This window comes from Chiloscyllium punctatum, chromosome 37 (genome assembly GCF_047496795.1).
Source record: "Chiloscyllium punctatum isolate Juve2018m chromosome 37, sChiPun1.3, whole genome shotgun sequence".
In the NCBI taxonomy this organism is placed as follows: Eukaryota; Metazoa; Chordata; class Chondrichthyes; order Orectolobiformes; family Hemiscylliidae; genus Chiloscyllium; species Chiloscyllium punctatum.
This window is the reverse complement of record NC_092775.1, coordinates 7,884,882-7,907,129: the sequence shown is the minus strand read 5'-3', so window position 1 is coordinate 7,907,129 and position 22,248 is coordinate 7,884,882. Positions and strand designations below refer to the sequence as shown.

The following is a 22,248-nucleotide window of genomic DNA, read 5'->3' as shown; positions in this document are numbered from 1 at the left end:
GCAGCCTCGTGTGACCATGCGTCAGTGACTGAGCACAAAATTCACTAAAACAAAATAAAAATGATCTAGCAAGGCAGATTTAATTCTGGGACCTGGTCGCTTTAGTAGCACCAACACCTGGAATCATAACTATCAATTTAGGAACATATGTGGCTCCACTGTGATGCACCACACAGTCAAACAGTCTGCCTGAGATTGTGCATAAAGATCATTGAAGTATTGCTGAGATTGGTTGATCAGAGGGTGCTGGGTGGTTTATACCCAAATCATTATCCCACAACTGTCAATTGAGGCAATTGAAGGGAAGCAATGGAAGAAATCAGGACAGAGTCTTCCAGGTAAATTCTTGTGGAAATCTGAAAGGAGATTCCTCACCTGAAGCTGGGCTCCTCAATGAAATTGTTCAGCTGGTTCAGTCAGGCTGTCTCCATTTGAGAGACCAGTCAGATCCACCCAGACCCTCACTTGATATTCTTCAGCAAATGGAAACATGGGAAATTTTCCAGATGCCTAGTCATCACCTGGAATGTGACAAGGGGAGAGTCCGACTCCCTGTCCAGGTGCTGAGAGATGTCAGGTGTCCGCGTACAATTTTCTGAATCCATTACCTCAACACTATTAACTTGGAGGAAAGACTCGACCAGTGGCTGACGTGGGTATTTAGGATGTTAAAGACCTGATTGCAATACTGAACAAAGAACAGTCAGTGGCTTGCCCATTGCCTGTGCCTTAGCCGCTTTCAATAAAACAAGATTTCTGATCATTTATCACAATGCAGTTTGTGGGATCTTGCTGTGTATAATTTGGCTGCCACTTTTTTAATGTTATGGCAGTGACTACACTTGATGTATCACTCGCTAACTTCAGGCTGCAGTATATTGAAGTTGTGAAAGGAGCTATAAGAAATGCACATTCTACAATAAAGGGGTGAGCAGTTATTACCTCTTGACTTGAATTTGACAGGTAATGATTTTAATTTTGGTTCCAGTTCTCTGTTGGTCACCTGAGAGATGGAAGACAGGGATTCTCAAAATTAGGGTCAAGAATGGAGTTTTTTGGGGTTGTGGCAGCAACGGTTGCGTGGGCCTCTCCCTCAACCTCTGTCGCTCAGACCTTTCCCCTTCACCCTATTCCAACCCCATCCCCTTTCTCCTCAATACCTCTCAGTTTACACCAAGAATCCATGCTAACTGTCTGTCCTGAATGGGGTCACAGTGGGACTATGTTTTGGAAGCTCTGTCAGCACATACACCCTGCCATGAGATGTTTGCAACATTAAATGCAAGATAAATGCAAGTAGTTCTTGTTGCAGAGGGTGAAACGCAGTGGGATGGAGCTGAGTGAAAGGAGTTCTTTATTGTGTATATCTCCTGTCACATCCAAGTCTCTGACTGCCCTAACCACATCATGTTCAGGCACTGGGTTGTACTGTGGGCAGGCAAGTAGGACAGTTTTAATTTCCTCTTAAATCTCATCATTTCCTGTAATTGAACATTTGTTTCCTGCGTTGTCAGATTTCCCATGTTACACCCCTTCCGTCCTGCTTCCTGCATTCTACTGAAGGTAAGGGGCAGTATCAATGTGAGGTTAGCCGGGTACAGTAACACCAAGTTGGCAGGCGCCAGTTGGTTTCCAGATTTCCAGGCTGCTAGCATTGCCACATCAGAGTCATTCACTGACTACTGGGACGCACAGGAGGTAGGGAGAAAAGAGAGCAGGCCAGAGGAGCAGGAGGAACAGGAAGATGCAAAGTGAAGCTTTCTGCTTTCCACTGCACTCCATAAAAGCAACCTGTCGAAGTGGGGACACCAGATCTTAGATCAGGCCGGTCGGAGCAGTGGGTTCAGAAACTGGCTGCCAGGGGGAAGAAGAAGGAAGGCATCAGGAATGGAGGGTAGGCCCAGATGAGACTCGATGGTGGGGGAGGGAAGGAGAGAGCAGATTGAAAAGACCAGGGGGAGGGGAGGGGCAGCAGGCATGGAGTGAAGTCGGATGAGGCAACGGAGAAGCAAAAGGAATTTTGGGGATTCAGAATAGTGAGAAGGGACAGGAGAGGTATTGACAGGAAAGAGAAGGAATGAGACAATGACAAAGGTTGAGGGATTGAGAAGGACAAAGGGATTGAGATGGATTTGGGATGAGGATTTGAGAAGGATATGGGATGGGAATTTAGAAGGACACAGGATGGGGATTGAGAGGGACTGGGGATGGAGGATTGAGAGGAACACAGGATGGGGATTGAGATGGACTGGGGATAGAGGATTGAGAGGAACACAGGATGGGGATTGAGATGGACTGGGGATAGAGGATTGAGAGGAACACAGGATGGGGATTGAGATGGACTGGGGATAGAGGATTGAGAGGAACACAGGATGGGGATTGAGATGGACTGGGGATGGAGGATTGAGATTGCAACTGAGATGTAATAGAGTAACAGTCTCATTCTTTTCATAGTGCTGTCCAGCATATCCATTTTTTGCCCATTTGAAATTATCAGCAAATTACTGTTGTGATAAAGTTTGCAATTCATCTCACAACTAGGAGAAAGTGAGGACTGCAGATGCTGGAGAATCAGTCGAAAAGGGTAGTGCTGGAAAAGCACAGCAGGTCAGGCAGCATCTGAGGAGCAGGAGATTTAACGTTTTGGGCATAAGACCTTATCAGGTATTTGGGGGTGTGTGGAGAAATGGGATGAGGGATAAGTGGGGGTTGAGGGTGGGGCTGAGGGGGAAGGTAGGTGGGAAGGTGATGGGTAAATGCAGGTGGGGTTAATTGTGATAGGTCAGTGGGGAGGGTGGAGCAGATAGATGGGAAGGAAGGTGGACAGGTAGGACAGGTCAAGAGGGTGGTGCCGAGTTGAAGGGTTGGATCTGTGATGAGGTGGGGGAAGGGGGGATTTGGAAACGAGTGAAATTGATGATGATGCCATGTGGGTGAAGGGTCCCAAGGTGGAAGTTGAGGTGTTCTTCCCCCAGTTGGCAGGTGGCTTTGATTGGGCAGTGGAGGAGGATCAGCACATGCATGTCCTTAGTGGAGTGGGAGGGAAAGTTGAAGTGATTGGCCACAGGGCGGTGGGGTAAATGGATGCGTATGTCCCAGAGATGTTCTCTGAAATGCTCCATGATTTTATCCCACACATTAATAAGATTCAAAGGCATGTACAGGCTTTGTTTAGTATTAAGGACATAGTAACTATTATTATCAATAATCACACATGTAGAACCAGACTTAGCAGAGTTCAGCGTGTCAAAGAGTTGGTGTTACAAGCTCTGATCAGAATAAGGTCGTCCCTACACCTTCAATATGAATCCTTCCCCCACCCAATGCCCTTTATGAGACAGATGTGGTCACGCCTGACCAACTGAAACATCGGTGAATTGACATTTGTCAAGATCTTGTTGAGGCAGAGCAGGGTCAAGGGTTCAATGACGTATCCCGGCTCCTTTTCCTTTTATTCCTTTCCATACAAACTGTCCTTCAAATGAGAATCTACCTCACTGGCAAAAGGCACACATTAAAATAGAAATTGCAGGAAATATTTGGTCTTTTTGCTTTCCTCTCTGATTTCTTCACATTCAGGTGGTTGATTAGATTAGATCCCCTACAGTGTGGAAACAGGCCCTTCGGCTCAACCAGTTCACACCGACCCTCCGAAGAGTAACCCACCCAGACCCATTTCCCTCTAACTAATGCACCTATGGGCAATTTAGCATGGCCAATTCACCTGACCTGCACATCTTTGGACTGTGGGAGGAAACCAGAGCACCCAGAGGAAACCCATGCAGACACGGGGAGAATGTGCAAACTCCACACAGACAGTTGCCCAAGACTGGAATCAAACCTGGGATCCTGGTGCAGTGAAGCAGCAGTGCTAACCACTGAGCCACCGTGCCCACCTGGTTGCTGTTCACCAGCCTGCTATTCACACCTTTTCAGGACAACTCATTTTAATTTGTTATCTGTCCCAATTTCATACCCTTTGGCCCTACACCTCTAACTCTTTTGTTCTGGAATTTCTCCTGTATTCACATGATCACAGACGTCTCTTTCACCCCCAATCCTGCATCCCCCCCACCCCCACCTCCCTTTCTCTTGCTGAAAACCCATTACATTCCTAACTTTCCCCAGTTCTGATGAAAGGTTACTGACTCAAAACATTAACTCTGTTTCTCTCTCCACAGCTGCTGTCAGACTTGCCGAGTATTTCCTGCTGTTGTTTCAGATTTCCAACAATGACCTCCCACTGCCAGGATACGTTTACAGCTACACTCCTGGGTGCCCTCAATGTGCCTGGCAAATGGGACCTTCATTAAGAAGGGGATCGGCAGACTGCTCAGAGGAATATCTGACAATAGAACATAGAACATAGAACATTGCAGTGCAGTACAGGCCCTTCGGCCCTCAATGTTGTGCTGACCTGTAAAACCAACCTGAAACCCATCTAATCTACACTATTCCAGTCTCATCCATATGCCTATCCAATGACCATTTAAATGCCCTTAAACTTGGCGAGTCTACTCCTGTTGCAGGCAATGTGTTCCATTCCCCCACTACTCTCTGAGTAAAGAAATTACCTCTGACATCTGTCCTATATTTATCATCCCTCAATTTAAAGCTATGTCCCCTCATGCTAGCCATCACCATCCAAGGAAAAAGGCTCTCACTGTCCACCCTTTCTAACCCTCTGATTACCTTATATGTCTCAATTAAATCACCTCTCAACTTTCTTCTCTCAAACAAAAACAGCCTCAAGTCCCTCAGCCTTTCCTCATAAGATCTTCCCTCGATATCAGGCAACATTCTAGTAAGTCTCCTCTGAACCCTTTCCAACGCTTCCACATCCTTCCTATAATGCAGCGACCAAAAATGTATGCAATATTCCAAGTGCGGCTGCACCAGAGCTTTATACAGCTGCAGCATGACCTCATGGTTCCGAAACTCAGTCCCTCTACCAATAAAAGCTAACATAACATATGCCTTCTTAACAACTCTATAAACCTGGGAGACAACTTTCAGGGATCTATGTACATGATACTGAGATCTCCCTGCTCATCTACACTACCAAGAATCTTACCATTAGCCTTGTTACTCCTTCCAAAGTGAATCACCTCACACTTTTCCACATTAAACTCCATTTGCCACCTCTCAGCCCAGCTCTGCAGCTTATCTATGTCCCTCTGTAACCTACAACATCCTTCAGCATTATCCACAACTCTGCTGACCTTAGTGTCAGCCGCAAATTTACTAACAAATCCTTCTGCACCCTCATCCAGGTCGTTTATGAAAATGACAAACAGCAGTGGCCCCAAAATAGATCCTTGCAGTATCCCACTAGTAACTGAAATCCAGAATGAATATTTCCCATTAACCACCACCATCCAAACAGCTAAATCACCCTCAATCCCATGTCGCAGTATTTTGTGCAATAGCGTACTGTGGGGAACCTTATCAAATACCTTACTGAAATCCACATACACCACATCAACTGCTTTACCCTCATTTGGTCACCTTTTCAAAGAACTCAATAAGGTTTTGTGAGGTACAACCTACCCTTCACAAAACCGTGTTGACTATCCCTAATCAACTTATTCCTTTCTAGGTGTTTTTAAATCCTATCTCTTATAACCCTTTCCAACACTTTACCCATAACTGAAGTAAGGCTCACTGGACTATAATTACCAGGGTTGTCTCTACTCCCCTTTTTGAACAAGGGAACAGCATTTGCAATCCTCCAGTCTTCTGGCACTATTCCTGTAGACAATGATGACGTAAAGATCAAAGCCAAAGGCTTGGCAATCTCCTCCCTGGCATCCTAGAGAATCCTAGGATAAATCCCATCCAGGCCAGGGGACTTATCTATTTTCACACTTTCCAGAATTGCTAACACCCCCTCCTTGTGAACCTTAATCCCATCGAGTCTAGTAGCCTGTTTCTCAGTATTCTCCTCGACAACACTGTGTGAATACTGATGAAAAATAAACATTTAGCACTTTCGCTATCTCCTTTGACTCCATGCACAACTTCCCACTTCCACCACTTTCCTTGATTGGCCCTAATCTTACTCTAGTCATTCTTTTATTCCTGATATACCTTAGGGTTTTCCTTGATCCAATCCGCCAACGACTTCTCATGTCCCCTCCTGGCTCTTCCTAGCTCTCTCTTTAGGTTTTTCCTGGCTAACTTGTAACTCGCAAGCGCCCTAACTGAGCCTTCACACCTCATTCTAACATCAGCCTTCTTCTTCCTCTTGACAAGAGATTCAACTTCCTTAGTAAACCACGGCTCTCACGCTCGACAACATCATCCCTGCCTGACCGGTACATACTTATCAAGGATCTGCAGTAGCTGTTCTTGAATAAGCTCCACATTTCAAGTGTGCCCATCCCTGCAATTTCCTTCCCCATCCTATGCATCCTAAATCTTGCCTAATCGCATTGTACTTGCCTTTCCCCCAGCTGTAACACTTGTGCTGTGGTTTACACCTATCCCTTTCCATAACTAATTGTGATCACTCTCACCAAAGAGCTCACCTACCTCCAAATCTAACACCTGGCCGGGTTCATTACCCAGTTAATGTTAAACCCAAGCAGGAATCTGCCATTTGTAGTTGTTGATCATAACATTCTCTTTGGCAAATGGAAACCAAGTGAAGATCTCTGGTGGATGGGATAAAGTGATGTGAATAATTGGTACCAAAAAATGTATAAATTATATCATTTTAATATAATAGAGGATAGCCTTTCTTTTAATTTCCGAGAGAAATAGGTGAATTCACCACAGTCCCACTCTCTCATTAGGACAGAGATGACAGGATGAGGTGGGGGGTGGGGTGTTGAACCTGTGGATCACCATGCCACACGCAGGGGGCAAGTCAGAAGGTGCCACTTCCATGGTAACCTCAGTCAGTACAAGAACTAAACCTGCACCGTTAACATCATACTGCACTGCAAACTAACTGAGCTAATCAACACCCTTCTGACTCTACCCATGAAATAAAAACTACTGCAAAAACAATTCATTTATCATTCATTTTCAGGTTACAGATGAATGGTGCTAGGGCTGACATGTGCTTTCCAGACCTATTGCCCTCAAGAACAGGGTCAGGTCAGGTTTGAATCGGAACCCCTGCAGTCTCTATGCTGTAAGTGCCTCTGGTGTTGGAGACAGAGTCTCAGAATTTTGACCCAGTGACAATATAAGAACATTCGATGTATTCTCTCCAAATCAGGAGGAACACAAAAATGTTTGCACAAAATATTCCCACTCATGAAGCGACTGAGAACAAGAGAGCAGGACATAAATTTGAAGTGATTTGTAGAAGTGATAAGAGGCAAAGCTTTTTCACACAATGTGTGGCTAGGGTCTGAAATTCACTGCCTGACAGTGCAGTGGGACAGGTGCAACCAAAGCATTCAAAAGTAATTTGGACTTTTATGAGAGAAGGAACAATCTCAGGGATTAAAGGTAGAAGGTATGAGCATGGCACTAATTGACTTGCTAATTTGGAGTTTCCTGAAGAAGGGCTGATGCCCGAAACGTCGATTCTCCTGTTCCTTGGATGCTGCCTGACCTGCTGCGCTTTTCCAGCAACACATTTTCAGCACAGAAATGTTGGTCCAAATAGTCTCCTTCTGCTCTGTAGTTCTCTGAACATTGATGATTTTGTCCCTCAGGGTAGGGTCAGAGGTCATAGCAAGGGTGGTACTGTGGAAGTCAGCCAGGAGAGTTGCAGCAGTTTGTAATCTTGCAGCTGGCCAACCTGTCTATGTTAGGAAGTCTTACATCCACGTTTATAATCCTCGCTCCTCTCTGTCCTTGTAACTTCCTGCAGCTGCAACACTCTGGGAGTGCTGCTTTCCTCCAACACTACGTTTTCTGAAGTGTCCTCCATCTGCTATTGGTAGTCAGTTGCCTAGGCCCTTAGGCCTATGATTCCTCCCTGAACCTCTCAATTTCTCTATCTCCCCCTCGAACGCATTTGTGGGTAAGGAGATAACCTCATGGTAATCCAGACAGTCCGGTGATATTCTCAGGACCCAGGTCCATAAACGCTCTGAATGGCAGATGGTAGAGGTCAAATTCAATAAAAATCTGGAATTAAGTGTCCAATGATGACTTTGAAATTGTTGCTGATTATTAGGGGAATGACTCACCTGGTCCTTTAGGGAAGGAAATCTGCCATCCTTACTCGGTCTGGCCTACATGTGACTTTGGACCCAGAGCAATGTGGTTGTCCCTGAACTGTCCTCTGGGCAATTAATGGACAATAAACGCTGGCCCAGCCAGTGGCAACCACATCCTGTGAATGAGCAAAACAAAACATTCTTGACAAATAAGGTTTTGGTCATCTTCTGAATATTACCCGATGCATCTCAGATAACAAGTCAGGTTTTTGCCTGAATCTTCTCCTGTGACATTTTATTGTGTGAATTGCCAGAGGAAGTGGTGGATGCGGGGTACAGTTACAACATCTAAAAGACATCTGGATAAGTACCTGAATGGAGTCATAGAGTCATAAAGATGTACAGCATGGAAACAGACCCTCCGGTCCAACCCGTCCATGCCAACCAGATATCCCGACTCAATCTAGTCCCACCTGCCAGCACTTGGCCCATATCCCTCTGAACCCTTCCCATTCATATACCCATCCAAATGCCTTTTAAATGTTGTAATTGTACCAGCCTCCACCACTTCCTCTAGCAGCTCATTCCATACACATACCACCCTCTGCATGAAATGTTGCCCCTTAGGTACCTTAGGTAAATGTTGCCCCTTAGGTAATTTTTTTCCCCTCTTACCGTAAACCTGTGCCCTCTAGTTCTGGACTCCCCCACCCCAGGGAAAACGCCTTATCTATTTATCCTATTCATGCCCCTCATGATTTTGTAAACCTCTATAAGGTCACCCCTCAGCCTCTGACCCTCCAGGGAAAACAGCCCCAGCCTATTCAGCCTCTCCGTATAGCTCAAATCCTCCAACCCTTGCAACTTCCTTGTAAATCTTTTCTGAATCCTTTCACTCAGTTGAAAGGTTTGGGGGGGCATGGGGGGGGCAAATGCATCTAGTTCATTTTCAGAACATGGTCTGCATGGACTAGTTGGACCAAAGGGTCTGTGTCCATGCTGTAATTACAACCATAGACTGTTGTATTGCGATGGTGGTGCCCCTACCTTTGGCTCAGAAGTTCTGAGTTCAAGTCCTGTCCACTCTGGAGAAGTCATAGTGAGCGCGGAACCTTGGTGTGTGGAGCAAGCAGTGAGTAGGTAATTGAGTCAGAATTTGCTTCTGAACTCCCAGTACATTTGGAATCCTTTCCAATGGAAAGTGGCTATGTAAACCAGTCACGCTGCAATTACACCCTCCCAACTGTAAAGGCGCTGGAGGACCTTCACCCACAATGGGCTGGATTATAAACTGTCAGGTTGACAGCGGCAGTTTCAATGATAAATATGAACAGATGAATTTATAATGACAAAAAAAAGGGCAGACAGACATGAGCTATTTAATTCGCTAGTTCTGCACGACCTTTAGAATTAAATAGAAATGGGGTCAGCTTGTTGGAGTCCAGGTTAAAATGTGACATTGTATTGTACACAATATTTTAATTGATGATCGAAACTAGAGCTATTTAATTTTATAATTACTGCTCTGAGCTTCAGAATAAGAAGTGGGTGATGGCTCTAAGGCGAGCAGACCATTCAGCGCAGAGGGAGGAGAGTCTGATCTGAGGGCAGTGAGGTCTTCCCCAGTCGCATAGCTAGCCAGCCCAGAGGGCAGTGTCGCTAATGCGGGTCTTCCACGTTCACCGGGTGGGTCGGGGGGAGAACTGAGTGTTTTGTCTGAGCTGCATTTCCAGGTCGCTGTGTAGCCCATGTCTCCCCTGAGCTGGAGTAGAGAGTGCCGGCTGTTGGTGAATCTCTCTCTCTCTCTCTCAGCCTGTTATTTCTCTCTCTCCCTCTGTCCCCACCCCCAGTCAGTCTGTTCCTCTCCTTTATCTCATCTCTCACTCTCCCTCTCTCTTTGCCGTTTTTTAACTCCTGAATTTTCTTGTCTCTCTGGTGAGTAATTTTGCTGTCTGTGACGTTTTGATTTTTTTTTGAAAAAAAGAAAATTTTTCTTCTTTTGATTTTTTTTTTCATTACCTGTTAAAGAAAATGATGTGTAGAGACGGGGAGGCGAGAAACAGTGAATGTGTGTTTATAAGAGTAGTTTCTGTTTTGCTCTTGTCAGACATCAATGTAAATATATATGCGTGTTGTGAAAATAAATTTAGGCTCATTAACTGCAATGTTAAGAGAAATTCCTCTGTCACACATCTCACTTTTCTGTTCATCTGAACTGATGTCTCAGGATTTTTAAAAGCTGTCATATTTTGATTTTTTTTCCCCCTTTTTTCTCTTTCTCGAATGTATTTTTAATCAGTTGTATATTACCAAAGCCACCCCACCCCCTCGCATTTAGAAGGTTTAATTACACCCCCATCTCCTGTGCTGTGCTAAATAATCTGTCAGTTTGCAGTGTGTTGGGTTTTTTAAAAAAACAATTTCATTGTTTAGGATCTTGTGGCGTTTGGCGTTTTTTTAAAGCCAGCACGCCCCCCCCCCCCACCCCCCTCAAGAAAAAGTTTCAGACTTTTTTCTGGGTTGGCTGTATTTTGACAGATGAATTCTCTCTCTCGTCTAAATGGTTGCTGTTACTCTATAAAGGAGAGTAGGGTCTTGAGAAGGTGATTGTATGGGGAGAGAGAGAGGTTTTTCTTTTGTAGCTGCCTGGCTTGATCTACTGCTTTATATTTTCAACATACAGCAAATAAAATTGTCCAAAAACAAATTCCTGACTGATACTTAGCTAATTATTGCACAAGAAAACCCTGAAGTGTAAAGCTGATAAAATCTATAGGGGAAAACAGAATATTTCAGGCAGTGTTCAAATGACTGGACAATAAGATTGCATTTTTCTACAGAGCTTCCTAACATCACTTCTGAAAATGTGAGGATGATGACTGTCTTGAGGACAAGAAATCTATTTCAAAAATATGAAAGGAACTTTCAAATGGGCAAACCCCTCTGCAGGAAAAAATATGTGGCAGTTTTTTAAAAAATGTTTCTTTTTTTCACAAACACTTGACAGGCATTGTAAATGGTATTGGAGCATGTCACTTGGTACAAATATCAATGTGGCATGGATAATCTCTCTCTCTCTCTCTCTCTCTTTCTCTCTCTCAAAGAAAGATAACAGGTTTGACAGTAACAGGGCAAACTTCCAGGAGAGCATTTCCCAACAGAGTGGAAACTCCCTTCCGGGTTGGAATATCAGAAAACTATTCCCTAACCTTAGTTTCTGAAGGTGTCCTGGTTTCCAGTTGGTGTCCTGGTTTCCAGTTATGAACCGATGAGTGATGGGGCTGGTTGCTGTTTGTTGCTACACTGGTTGCCATGGCTGGGCATGCTAGGCTGCTGTTGCTACAGGCAACCATATTTAGGGCTCTGTTCACACTGTACAGGCAGCTCCAGGATGAAGCAGTTTGAGTGGACACTTTGATTGAGGTGCAACTTTGAATTTGAGTTACTGCTTTCCCTCCCCCACCCACCCCGTGTCAAAGCCACCATGGGGGTTTTAACCCAACACGAGAACTCTCCAAGTAGCTCAGCAAAAGACGATGAGGCCATTAGATGTGGGAGGAGAATTGGGCCATTCAGCCCATCGAGTCTGCTTCACCATTCAATGAGATCATGTCTGATCAGATCATCCTTTACTCCATTTTGCAGGCTTATCCCCATAACTCTTGATTCCCTTACTGATTGAAAATCTCTCTGTCTCATCCTCGGATGTACCAGATGACCCAGCCTTGACAGCCCTCCACAGATTCACTTCATTCTGAGAGAAGAAATTCCTCCCCATCTCTGTCTTAAATGGGTGGCCCTTCATTCTGAGATGGTGCCCTCTGATCCTAGACTCTCCTACAAGGGAAAATCCCCTTTGTGTTTATTCTATCAGGTCCCTAAGAACCTTTTATGTGTTTCAATAAAGTCACCTTTCACTCTAAACTCCGGTGAGTACAGGTCCTTGTCATATAACAGTCCCTCTATCCCTGGGATCTGCTGAGTGAACCATCTCTGGACTGCTTCCAGTACCTGTACATCTTTCTGCAAATTAGTGACCCAAGGCTCCTCACACTATTCCAGCTGTCACCTGACTTGTGCCTTGTTTAGTTTGAATAAAACCTCCTTGCTTTTATATTCTATTTCGTTTAGAAATAAAGGCCTACATTCTGTTTGCCTTCCCTATTATCTGCTGAGTTTGGATGCTGGCTTTTTGTGATTCACACCCTGGAATATTTGGAATCTGGATCATGATACCCTGATTTAGACAACATTTTCAGTGTTAACTTGAAGCAAATCCCATTTGGAGTCTGCCCCAGCATTGTGGAGTGGATGTATTTTTGTGGTTACTGTGACCCGGAGATGGCTCAAAGCTGTTCCCTGGGTAGGATTGCCAACTCTTCAAACTTGAAAGAAAAGTCTCCTGGAGCACAGTTGTGAACAGCTAGCAGGAGAAATGGGGGTAGTTTATTAGTTGATCGGTCATAACGGAAGTTGGCGTACGTCAAAGATGCATGTGTCAGGATAGCAGTGATGGAAGTGTGGTGGTGGAAATGTTGAAGACAGGAAGTCATGTGATGGAGCCTGTGGGAACTTACTCAGCCTGAGTTGGCAACACTGATTGCAGCTAAAGCAGAAATTACTCAAGGTCAGCTTCAGGAAGTGGATAGAGTGATACAACCCGGAACCAGACCTTTTGGTCCAACTCGTCCATGGTATCCTAATCTGAAGTAATCTCATTTTCCTGCATGTGACCCATATCCCTCTAAATGCTTCTTATTCACACACCTGTCTAAATACATTTTTAAAAAGATGAAAGGAAATGGGTCATACTGTAAGAAGAGCAAGGCGATGGCAGGGTGACTGACTGACCCATATTTTAAGGGACTATTCCTTATTTTGACTCTTTTTGACCCATATCAGACTGACCTAGTGAGGCACAGCTTAGAGATTGAGTTTGATTGCTAGTCCGTAAATTGGTCAGTAAAGAGGCAACTTCACCAGGTACTGGATGTAAGTTTGCTCGCTGAGCTGGAAGGTTTGTTTTCAGACGTTTTGTCACCATGCTAGTTAACATCACCAGTGAGCCTCCGGTGAAGTGCTGGTTTTATGGCCCACTTTTTATTTATGTGCTTAGGTTTCCTTGGGTTACCTTTAGGAAACCTTTACCAGGTACCTTCACCAATAAAGTATTGGTTGCAATAAACCATCCTCAACTACAGCCCTGCTCTTAGTCTCCAGAATACTGCCTCCACCATCCCTTTCCTGCTCAGCAAATCCCATCCCCCCCCGCGATCTCACCAACAACATCCATGCAACTTAATTGTTCACAAGCACAATTTCCAATCACTCCCCAAACCCTGTTCCTCTCTCCACCTCCTGACCTGATTGTCAAAGTATCCCCTTATTTCATAAAGGTTAGTCATTGGGCAGATGTGATCAGAGACTCAGGGTGTAAAGGCCAACATGGATTGGTTGGGCCAAAGACCAGGATCTGGATTGTAACCAGTTAGCCTGACAGAAGAACATCAGAGAGTGCTGGAGTTACCAAATCGATTAAGGAAGGCTTCAGCTTAAAAGTTATATAATTTACCGAAGCTAACTGCATCCCAAGTCTCGTAGAGTTAAGGCACCATGGAGTTAAGGTTAGTGGCCTGATCAAAGTCTTCAATGTATTACCAGGGAAAGGTGAGAAGTCCAATGACACTGGGTTATAGTCCAACACGTTTATTTGACATCACAAGGTTTTGGAATGTCGCCCCTTTATCAGCCTGATTGAAATCACAAGCAAATAAACCTGTTGGACTATAACCTGGTGTTGTGGGACTTCTTCTGACCTTATCCACCCCAGTCCAACACTGGCAGCTCCACATTATGGTTACTAGGAAACGACAGGGTAGATAAAGAAAAACTGTTCCCACTGGTTGGGGATTGGAGAACTAGGGGCAGAGTCTGAGAATTAGGGCCAGACCATTCAGGAGAGACATTAGGAAGCACTTCTACACACGCACACGCACGGAACTCCCTTCCACAAATGGCAGTTGCTGCTGGGTCTGTCATTAGTATTAACTCTGCAATGGTATTAAATCCAAAGACAGGTTTATGGAGTTAGGCCACAGATCAGCCATGATTCTCATGAAGGGGGCATGGAACAGGCTCGAGGGGCCGAATAGCCTACTCATGTTCCTATGAAGTTTTGAAAGGAGCAGGCAAGACAATGAGGAGAATGGAAGGATCCTAGGAAGGGAAGATCAAGGTTGGGTGTAGGAGGAACTGAGATGGTGGGAAATAAGTAGTTCCACAGTTTGGAATATCTTCAGAAACAATGGAATTAGAGACAAATTCAGTCTAATCGATCGTAATCTTTGTCACAAAGTGTGAGGGTGGGGAAAAGGAAGATTAGAGAGATTCAAAGCTCCAGCCTTGGCTCAGATGTAGTTAACTCTTCTTCATCTTGGAGCTTCCTGGGCTCCATTTGACCTTTGCAGCATGGAAGGTTATTTAGAGTCACACAGAGAGACGGACAGCACGGAAACAGACCCTTCGGTCCGATCCGTCCATGCTGACCAGATATCCCAACCCAATCTAGTCCCACCTGCCAGCACCCGGCCCATATCCCTCCAAACCCTTCCTATTCATATACCCATCCAAGTGCTTCTTAAATATTGTAGTTGTACCAGCCTCCACCACGTCCTCTGGCAGCTCATTCCACACACGCACCACCTTATGTGTGAAAATATTGCCCCGTAAGTCTCATTTATATCTTTCTCCTCTCACACTAAACCTATGCCCTCTAGCTCTGGAGTACCCCACCCCAGGGAAAAGACTTTGTCTATTTACTCTAATCATGCCCCTCATGATTTTATAAACCTCTGTAAGGTCACCCCTCAGCCTCTGATGTTCCAGGGAAAACAGCCTCAGCTGTTTGGGGTGGCATGGTGGCTCAGTGGTTAGCACTGCAGCCTCACAGCACCAGGGTCCCAGGTTCGATTCCAGCCTCAGGTGACTGTCTGTGTGGAGTTTGCACATTCTCCCTGTGTCTGCATGGGTTTCCTCCAGGTGCTCTGGTTTCGTCCCACAATCCAAAGATGTGCAGGTCAGGTAAATTGGCCATGCTAAATTGCCCGTAGTGTTAGGTGCATTAGTCTGAGGGAAGTGGGTCTGGGTGGGTTACTCTTCGGGGGGGTCGGTTGGGCCGAAGGGCCTGTTTCCACACTGTAGAGAATTGAATCTAATCTAATCTAATCTATTCAACCTCTCCCGATAGCTCAAATCCTCCGACCTTGGCAACATCCTTGTAAATCTTTTCTGAACCTTTTCAAGTTTCACAACATCTTTCTGATAGGAAGGAGACCAGAACTGCACGCAATATTCCAACAGTGGCCTAACCAAAGTCCTGCACAGCCGCAAAATGACCTCCCAACTCCTGTACTCAATACTCTGACCAATAAAGGAAAGCATACCAAACGCTTTCTTCACTATCCTATCTACCTGCGACTCCACTTTCAAGGAGCTGTGAACCTGCACTCCAAGGTTTCTTTGTTCAGCAACACTCCCTAGGATCTTACCATTAAGTGTATAAGTCCTGCTAAGATTTGCTTTCCCAAAATACAACATCTCTCGTTTATCTAAATTAAACTCCATTTGCCACTCCTTAGCCCATTGGCCCATCTGGTCAAGATCCTGTTGTAATCTGAGGTAACCTTCTTCGCTGTCCACTATGCCTCCAATTTTCTTATACCTTACAAACGATACCTCTTATGAACATAGAACAATACAGCACAGAACAGGCCCTTCGGCCCACGATGTTGTGCCGAACTTCTAACCTAGATTAAGCACCCATCCATGTACCCATCCAAATGCCGCTTAAAGGTCACCAATGATTCTGACTCTACCACTCCCACGGGCAGCGCATTCCATGCCCCCACCACTCTCTGGGTAAAGCACCCACCCCTGACATCTCCCCTATACCTTCCACCCTTCACCTTAAATTTATGTCCCCTTGTAACACTCTTGTACCCGGGGAAAAAGTTTCTGACTGTCTACTCTATCTATTCCTCTGATCATCTTATAAACCTCTATCAAGTCACCCCTCATCCTTCGCCGTTCCAACGAGAAAAGGCCGAGAACTCTCAACCTATCCTCATACGACCTATTCTCCATTCCAGGCAACATCCTGGTAAATCTCCTCTGCACCCTCTCCAAAGCTTCCACATCTTTCCTAAAGTGAGGCGACCAGAACTGCACACAGTACTCCAACTGTGGCCTAACCAAAGTCCTGTACAGCTGCAACATCACTTCACGACTCTTGAATTCAATCCCTCTGCTAATGAACGATAATACTCCATAGGCCTTCTTACAAACTCTATCCACCTGAGTGGCAACTTTCAAAGATCTATGTACATAGACTCCAAGATCCCTCTGTTCCTCCACCTGACTAAGAACCCTACCATTAACCCTGTATTCCGCATTCTTATTTGTTCTTCCAAAATGGACAACCTCACACTTGGCAGGGTTGAACTCCATCTGCCACTCCTCAGCCCAGCTCTGCATCATATCTAAGTCCCTTTGCAAACGACAAATGCCCTCCTCACTGTCCACAACTCCACCAATCTTCGTATCATCTGCAAATTTACTGACCCACCTTTCGACTCCCTCATCTAAGTCATTAATAAAAATTACAAACAGCAGAGGACCCAGAACTGATCCCTGCGGAACTCCACTTGTAACCGGGCTCCAGGCTGAATATTTACCATCTACCACCACTCTCTGACTTCGACCGGTTAGCCAGTTTTCTATCCAATTGGCCAAATTTCCCTCTATCCCATGCCTCCTGACTTTCCGCATAAGCCTACCATGGGGAACCTTATCAAATGCCTTACTAAAATCCATGTACACTACATCCACTGCTCTACCCTCATCCACATGCTTGGTCACCTCCTCGAAGAATTCAATAAGACTTGTAAGGCAAGACCGACCCTTCACAAATCCATGCTGGCTGTCCCTAATCAAGCAGTGTCTTTCCAGATACTCGTAAATCCTATCCCTCAGTACCCTTTCCATTACTTTGCCTACCACAGAAGTTAGACTAACTGGCCTGTAATTCCCGGGGTTATCCCTATTCCCTTTTTTGAACAGGGGCACAACATTCGCTACTCTCCAGTCCCCTGGTACCAACCCCGTTGCCAGTGAAGACGAGAAGATCATTGCCAACGGTACTGCAATTTCCTCTCTTGCTTCCCACATAATCCTAGGATATATCCCGTCAGGCCTGGGGGACTTGTCTATCCTCAAGTTGTTCAAAATGTCCAACACATCTTCCTTCCTAATGCTTCCTTATGCTCGCATCCAAATCATTTATATAAATTATGAAAAGTAGTGGACCCAGCACCGATCTTTGTGGCACTCCACTGGTCACAGGCCTTCAGTCTGAAAAACAAACCTCCACCACCACCCGCTGTCTTCTACCTTTGAGCCAGTTCTGTATCCAAATGGCTAGTTCTCCCTGCTTTCTATGAGACCTAACCTTGCTAACCAGTCTCCCATGTGGAACTTTGTCAAATGCCTTACTGAAGTCCATATAGATCGCGTCCACCATTCTGCCCTCATCAATCCTCTTTGTTACTTCAAAAAACTCAATCAAATTTGTGAGACATGATTTCCCACGCACAAAGCCATGTTGACTATCCCGAATCAGTCCTTGCCTTTCCAAATACATGTACATCCTGTCCCTCAGGATTCCCTCCAACAACTTGCCCACCACCGAGGTCAGGCTCACCAGTCTATTGTTCCCTGGCTTGTCCTTGCTACCTTTCTTAAACAGTAGCACCACGTTAGCCAAACTCCAGTCTTCCGGCACCTCACCTGTGACTATCAATGATACAAATATCTCAGCAAGAGGCCTAACGATCACTTTTCTAGCTTCCCACAGAGTTCAAGGGTATATCTGATCAGGTCCAGAGAATTTATCCACTTTTAAACCTCTGTAATATGGACATTTTTCAAGATGTCACCATCTATTTCCCTACAGTCTATATCTTCCAGATCCTTTTCCACAGTAAATACTGATGCAAAATACTCATTTAGTATCTCCCTCTTCTCCTGCGGCTCCACACAAAGGCCGCCTTGCTAATCTTTGAGGGGCCCTATTCTCTCCCTAGTTACCCTTATGTCACTAATGTATTTGTAAAGACCCTTTGGATTCTCCTTAATTCTACTTGCCAAAGCTACCTCGTGTCCCTTTCGCCCTCCTGATTTCCCTCTTAAGTATACTCTTACTGCCTTTATACTCATCTAAGGATTCACTCAATCTATCCTGTCTATACCTGAGTGTGCTTCCTTCTTTTTCTTAACCAAACCCTCAATTTCTTTCGTCATCCAGCATTCCCTATACCTCCCAGCCTTTCCTTTCACCCTGACAGGAATATACTTTCTCTGGATTCTCATTATCTCATTCTGAAGGCTTGCCATTTTCCAGCCGTCCCTTTACCTATGAACATCTGCCTCCAATCAGCTTTTGAAAGTTCTTGCCTAATACCCTTAAAATTGGTCTTTCTCCAATTTAGAACTTCAACTTTTAGATCTGGTCTATCCTTTTCCATCACTATTTTAAATCTAATAGAATTATGGTCGCTGGCCCCAAAGTGCTCCCCCACTAACACCTCAGTCACCTGCCCTGCCTTACTTCCCAAGAGTAGGTCAAGTTTTGCACCTTCTCTAGTAGGTACATCCGCATACTGAATCAGAAACTTTTCTTGTACATGCTGAACAAATTCCTCTCCATCTAAACCCTTATTATAACAGTCCCAGTCTATATTTGAAAAGTTAAAATCTCCTATCATAACCACTCTATTATTCTTACAAATAACTGAGATCTCCTTACAAGTTTGTTTCTCAATTTCCCTCTGACTATTAGGGGGTCTATAATACAATCGCAATAAGATGATCATCCCTTTCTGATTTCTCAGTTCCACCCAAATAACTTCCCTGGATGTATTTCTGGGAATATTCTCCTTCAGCACAGCTGTAATGCTATCCCTTATCAAAAATGCCACTCCCCCTCCTCTCTTGCCTCCCTTTCTATCCTTCCTGTAGCATTTGTATCCTGGAACATTAAGCTGCTAGTCCTACCCATTCCTGAGCCATGTTTCTGGAATTGCTATGATATCGCAGTCCCATGTTGCTAACCATGCCCTGAATTCATCTGCCTTCCCTGTTAGGCCCCTTGCATTGAAATAAATACAGTTTAATTTATCAGTCCTACCTTGTTCTCTGCTTTGCCCTGACTATTTAACTCACTTCTGTTCTCAACTGTACCAGTCTCAGATTGAACTCTTTCCTCACTATCTCCCTGGGTCCCATCCTCCCACATTACTAGTTTAAATCCTCCCGAGCAGTTCTAGCAAATTTCCCTGCCAGTATATTCATCCCCTTCCAATTCTGGTGCAATCCGTCCTTCTTGTACAGGTCACTTCTACCCCAAAAGAGATTCCAATGATCCAAAAATGTGAATCCTTCTCCCATACACCAGCTCCTCAGCCATGCATTCATCTGCTCTATCCTCCTATTCCTGCCCTCACTAGCTCGTAGCACTGGAGTAATCCAGATATTACTACACTTGAGGACTTCCTTTTTAAATTCCTGCCTAACTCTCTGTATCATCCCTTCAGAATATCAACCTTTTCCCTTCCTATGTCGTTAGTTCCAATGTGTACAATGACCTCCTGCTGGCCCCTCTCCCCTGTGAGAACATTCTGCACCCTCTCTGAGACATCCTTGATCCTGGCACCAGGAAAACAACACACCATTCTGCTTTTTCTCTGCTGGCCACAGAAACGTCTGTCTGTACCTTGTACTAGACAATCCCCTAACACAATTGATCTCTTGGAGCCCGATGTACCCCTTGTTGTGTTAGAGCCTGTCTCAGTACCAGAAACTTGGCTGTTCGTTAATGTGCTGTCGTCCCACAGGGCAATGGACCAACAGCTGGAAAGTGGGCTGAATGGCTCCTTTATAGGCCAGTACAGCTCTGATGGGCCAAATAACCTCCTAAAGTAACTTTATCCATGTTTCACCACACACCCATGTATACACAGGTCATACACACGCCACCCACCCACCCACACAGACAACCTAAGCTGACAATCCTGGAACAGACTGGGGGAGTGCCACCTCTTCACTGAGGCATTAAACCACAGCCTTCAGGTGAATGTACAAGATCCCATGCCATGGCTTTGAAGATGAGGGTGAGAGTTATCCCTGATGTTCTGGCCAACAGATAAATATAAAAACTGAGCACTCTGAAGCAAGGGGACTAAGGGTTCTGTTTTTCTTCTCTACTGTGGGATGTGGGCAACAATTATTGCCCATTCCTAATTTGCATTGAGAAGATGGTGGTGAGCTGCCAACTTGAACAGCTCAAGGGGCTGAATGGCCTCCTCCTGTTGATGAATAACTTGTGGCTGAAGCAGCAGCATTGGGGTCACACTTAACCTCAACATGGAGCATCAATCTGTGAAAGCATTACAGAAGTCCCAGGGATGAGGGTTGTGTAGCAAAGCTGGAGATGTTTGCTCTGAACAGAGAAGGAGATTTGATTGAGGTGTTCAAACCCCTGATGGACCTGAACAGAGCAGAGAGGGAGAGAGGTCAAGAATGAGAGGATGTTGGGGTAGCAGGTAGTTGGCAACAGTGACGTGAGGAGAACCAAGGAGTGGTCAGAATCTGGAATGCACTGTCTCAGACAGTGCATTCACTTGCGGTTTTCGAAAGCCAAGTTGGATAATTGTGTATCGAGAAAAGATCTTCTGGGTGGGTGAGCAGGAAGGGACTGTGGATTGGGACCAACTGAGTTTGTCTCTGAGAGAGCTAGCACATAAAGATAGGCTGAACAGCTCCTCCATTGGGTAACTGTTCTGTGATTAGAGAAAGGTGAGTTTCAGACAAAATGCTTTAATTGTGACGCTCCTCGTCAGGGTCGAAGGTGACCAATGAGGAAAGGCCGTTTTGGGCAAGCCCAAGGTCTATGACTCAGTGAGGACCCAGAGATATGTGTCCAGTCTGAGGAGGGCATCTTCATCTCCATGCCCACATTGAGGGAAGCAGCTGTGGACCAGAAATCTCCACTCTACAGGTTCAGGTCACTCACCAGGGAACCAAAGTGGGAGGGAGGTACTGGGTCATGAGCAGGAGAGTGGGGGTCACAAAGTAGAGAGTGGGGTAAAAAAAACTGTCTGTTAGTTACCCCCTTGTCCCAAAACCAAGAGCAAAGTGGGCTTGGAGCTCAGGGCCAGGAGGACAGGGCTGGGAGGACAGCTCTTTGGGAACAGGTAGCTGTTCCTAAAATGGTGAGATCTTTCCCTGGTTCTGATGTAATGAAATGGCAGGATGGAAACTTGGAGATTGACTCCAGCTTTCAGGCCGGAGGAGGCATTAATGAATTAACGGTGCTCACAGAGACTCAGACATCCAACACCTTCTCACCTCTGGATAGATCATCAGTCCGTCACAAAGTGCCAATTGATTACTCAGTTCAATGGACAAGACATCTTTCACAGACTTGGTGGAATATCATCCCAGCTCCACTCAGGGCTTTGACTGTCCTGCTCTTGCTCACTGTCCTCTCTGTCTTTAACTCTTTACGTCTGTGTCTTCCACTCCTTCTGCCCGACCCTCTCTCCATGCCCCCCCCACTCATTCTCTCATCCTGTTCCCCCGCTACATCTCTCTCTCTCTCTCTCTCTCTCTACCCAAATCCTCCTCTCTTTCTCTTGCTTTCTATTGTCCCCCATTCCTCTCTTCCTTTTTTCTACCCAGGGCTCCCCTCTTTTGCTGTCAGAGTCTCAGCTGACAGCCTTTATTCTCTGTCTCTAATTTATTTCCCATTGATAAAGGGAAGTGTTTGAAGGAATTGAAGAGAGGGGGAGGCATGTTTCTTTAGGGGGCCCCTGTGACCTTGCTCCCTGTTGTGGTGTTTTGAGTTAGAACTCCCAGGTTATTGTCCCAACTGGTTTATTTCAAAGCACTAGCCTTCTGAGCAGTGCTGACTTCCAGATGACCACAAACCCCTTCCCAGAGGCTCAGCAGCTCCAAATGGATCTCTGGTGCAGTGTTACTGGGAGGCAGCTCAATTTCATCCAACTTCTTC

General features: G+C 45.3%; 1 protein-coding gene across 5 annotated transcripts in view; it reads left to right on the top strand.

Moving 5' to 3' along the window:
• raly (RALY heterogeneous nuclear ribonucleoprotein) overlaps positions 1-22,248 on the top strand; it is a 297,200-nt gene that overhangs the window by 145,920 nt on the left and 129,032 nt on the right. The window contains exon 1 of one of the 5 annotated variants that reach the window (XM_072556192.1): positions 9,941-10,058. The exons of the other annotated variants lie outside the window; for them this stretch is intronic. The gene's annotated coding sequence lies outside the window, so the exon portion shown is untranslated. Of the gene's footprint in view, positions 1-9,940; positions 10,059-22,248 lie in introns of those variants that run through there. 5 annotated transcript variants of the gene reach the window in all.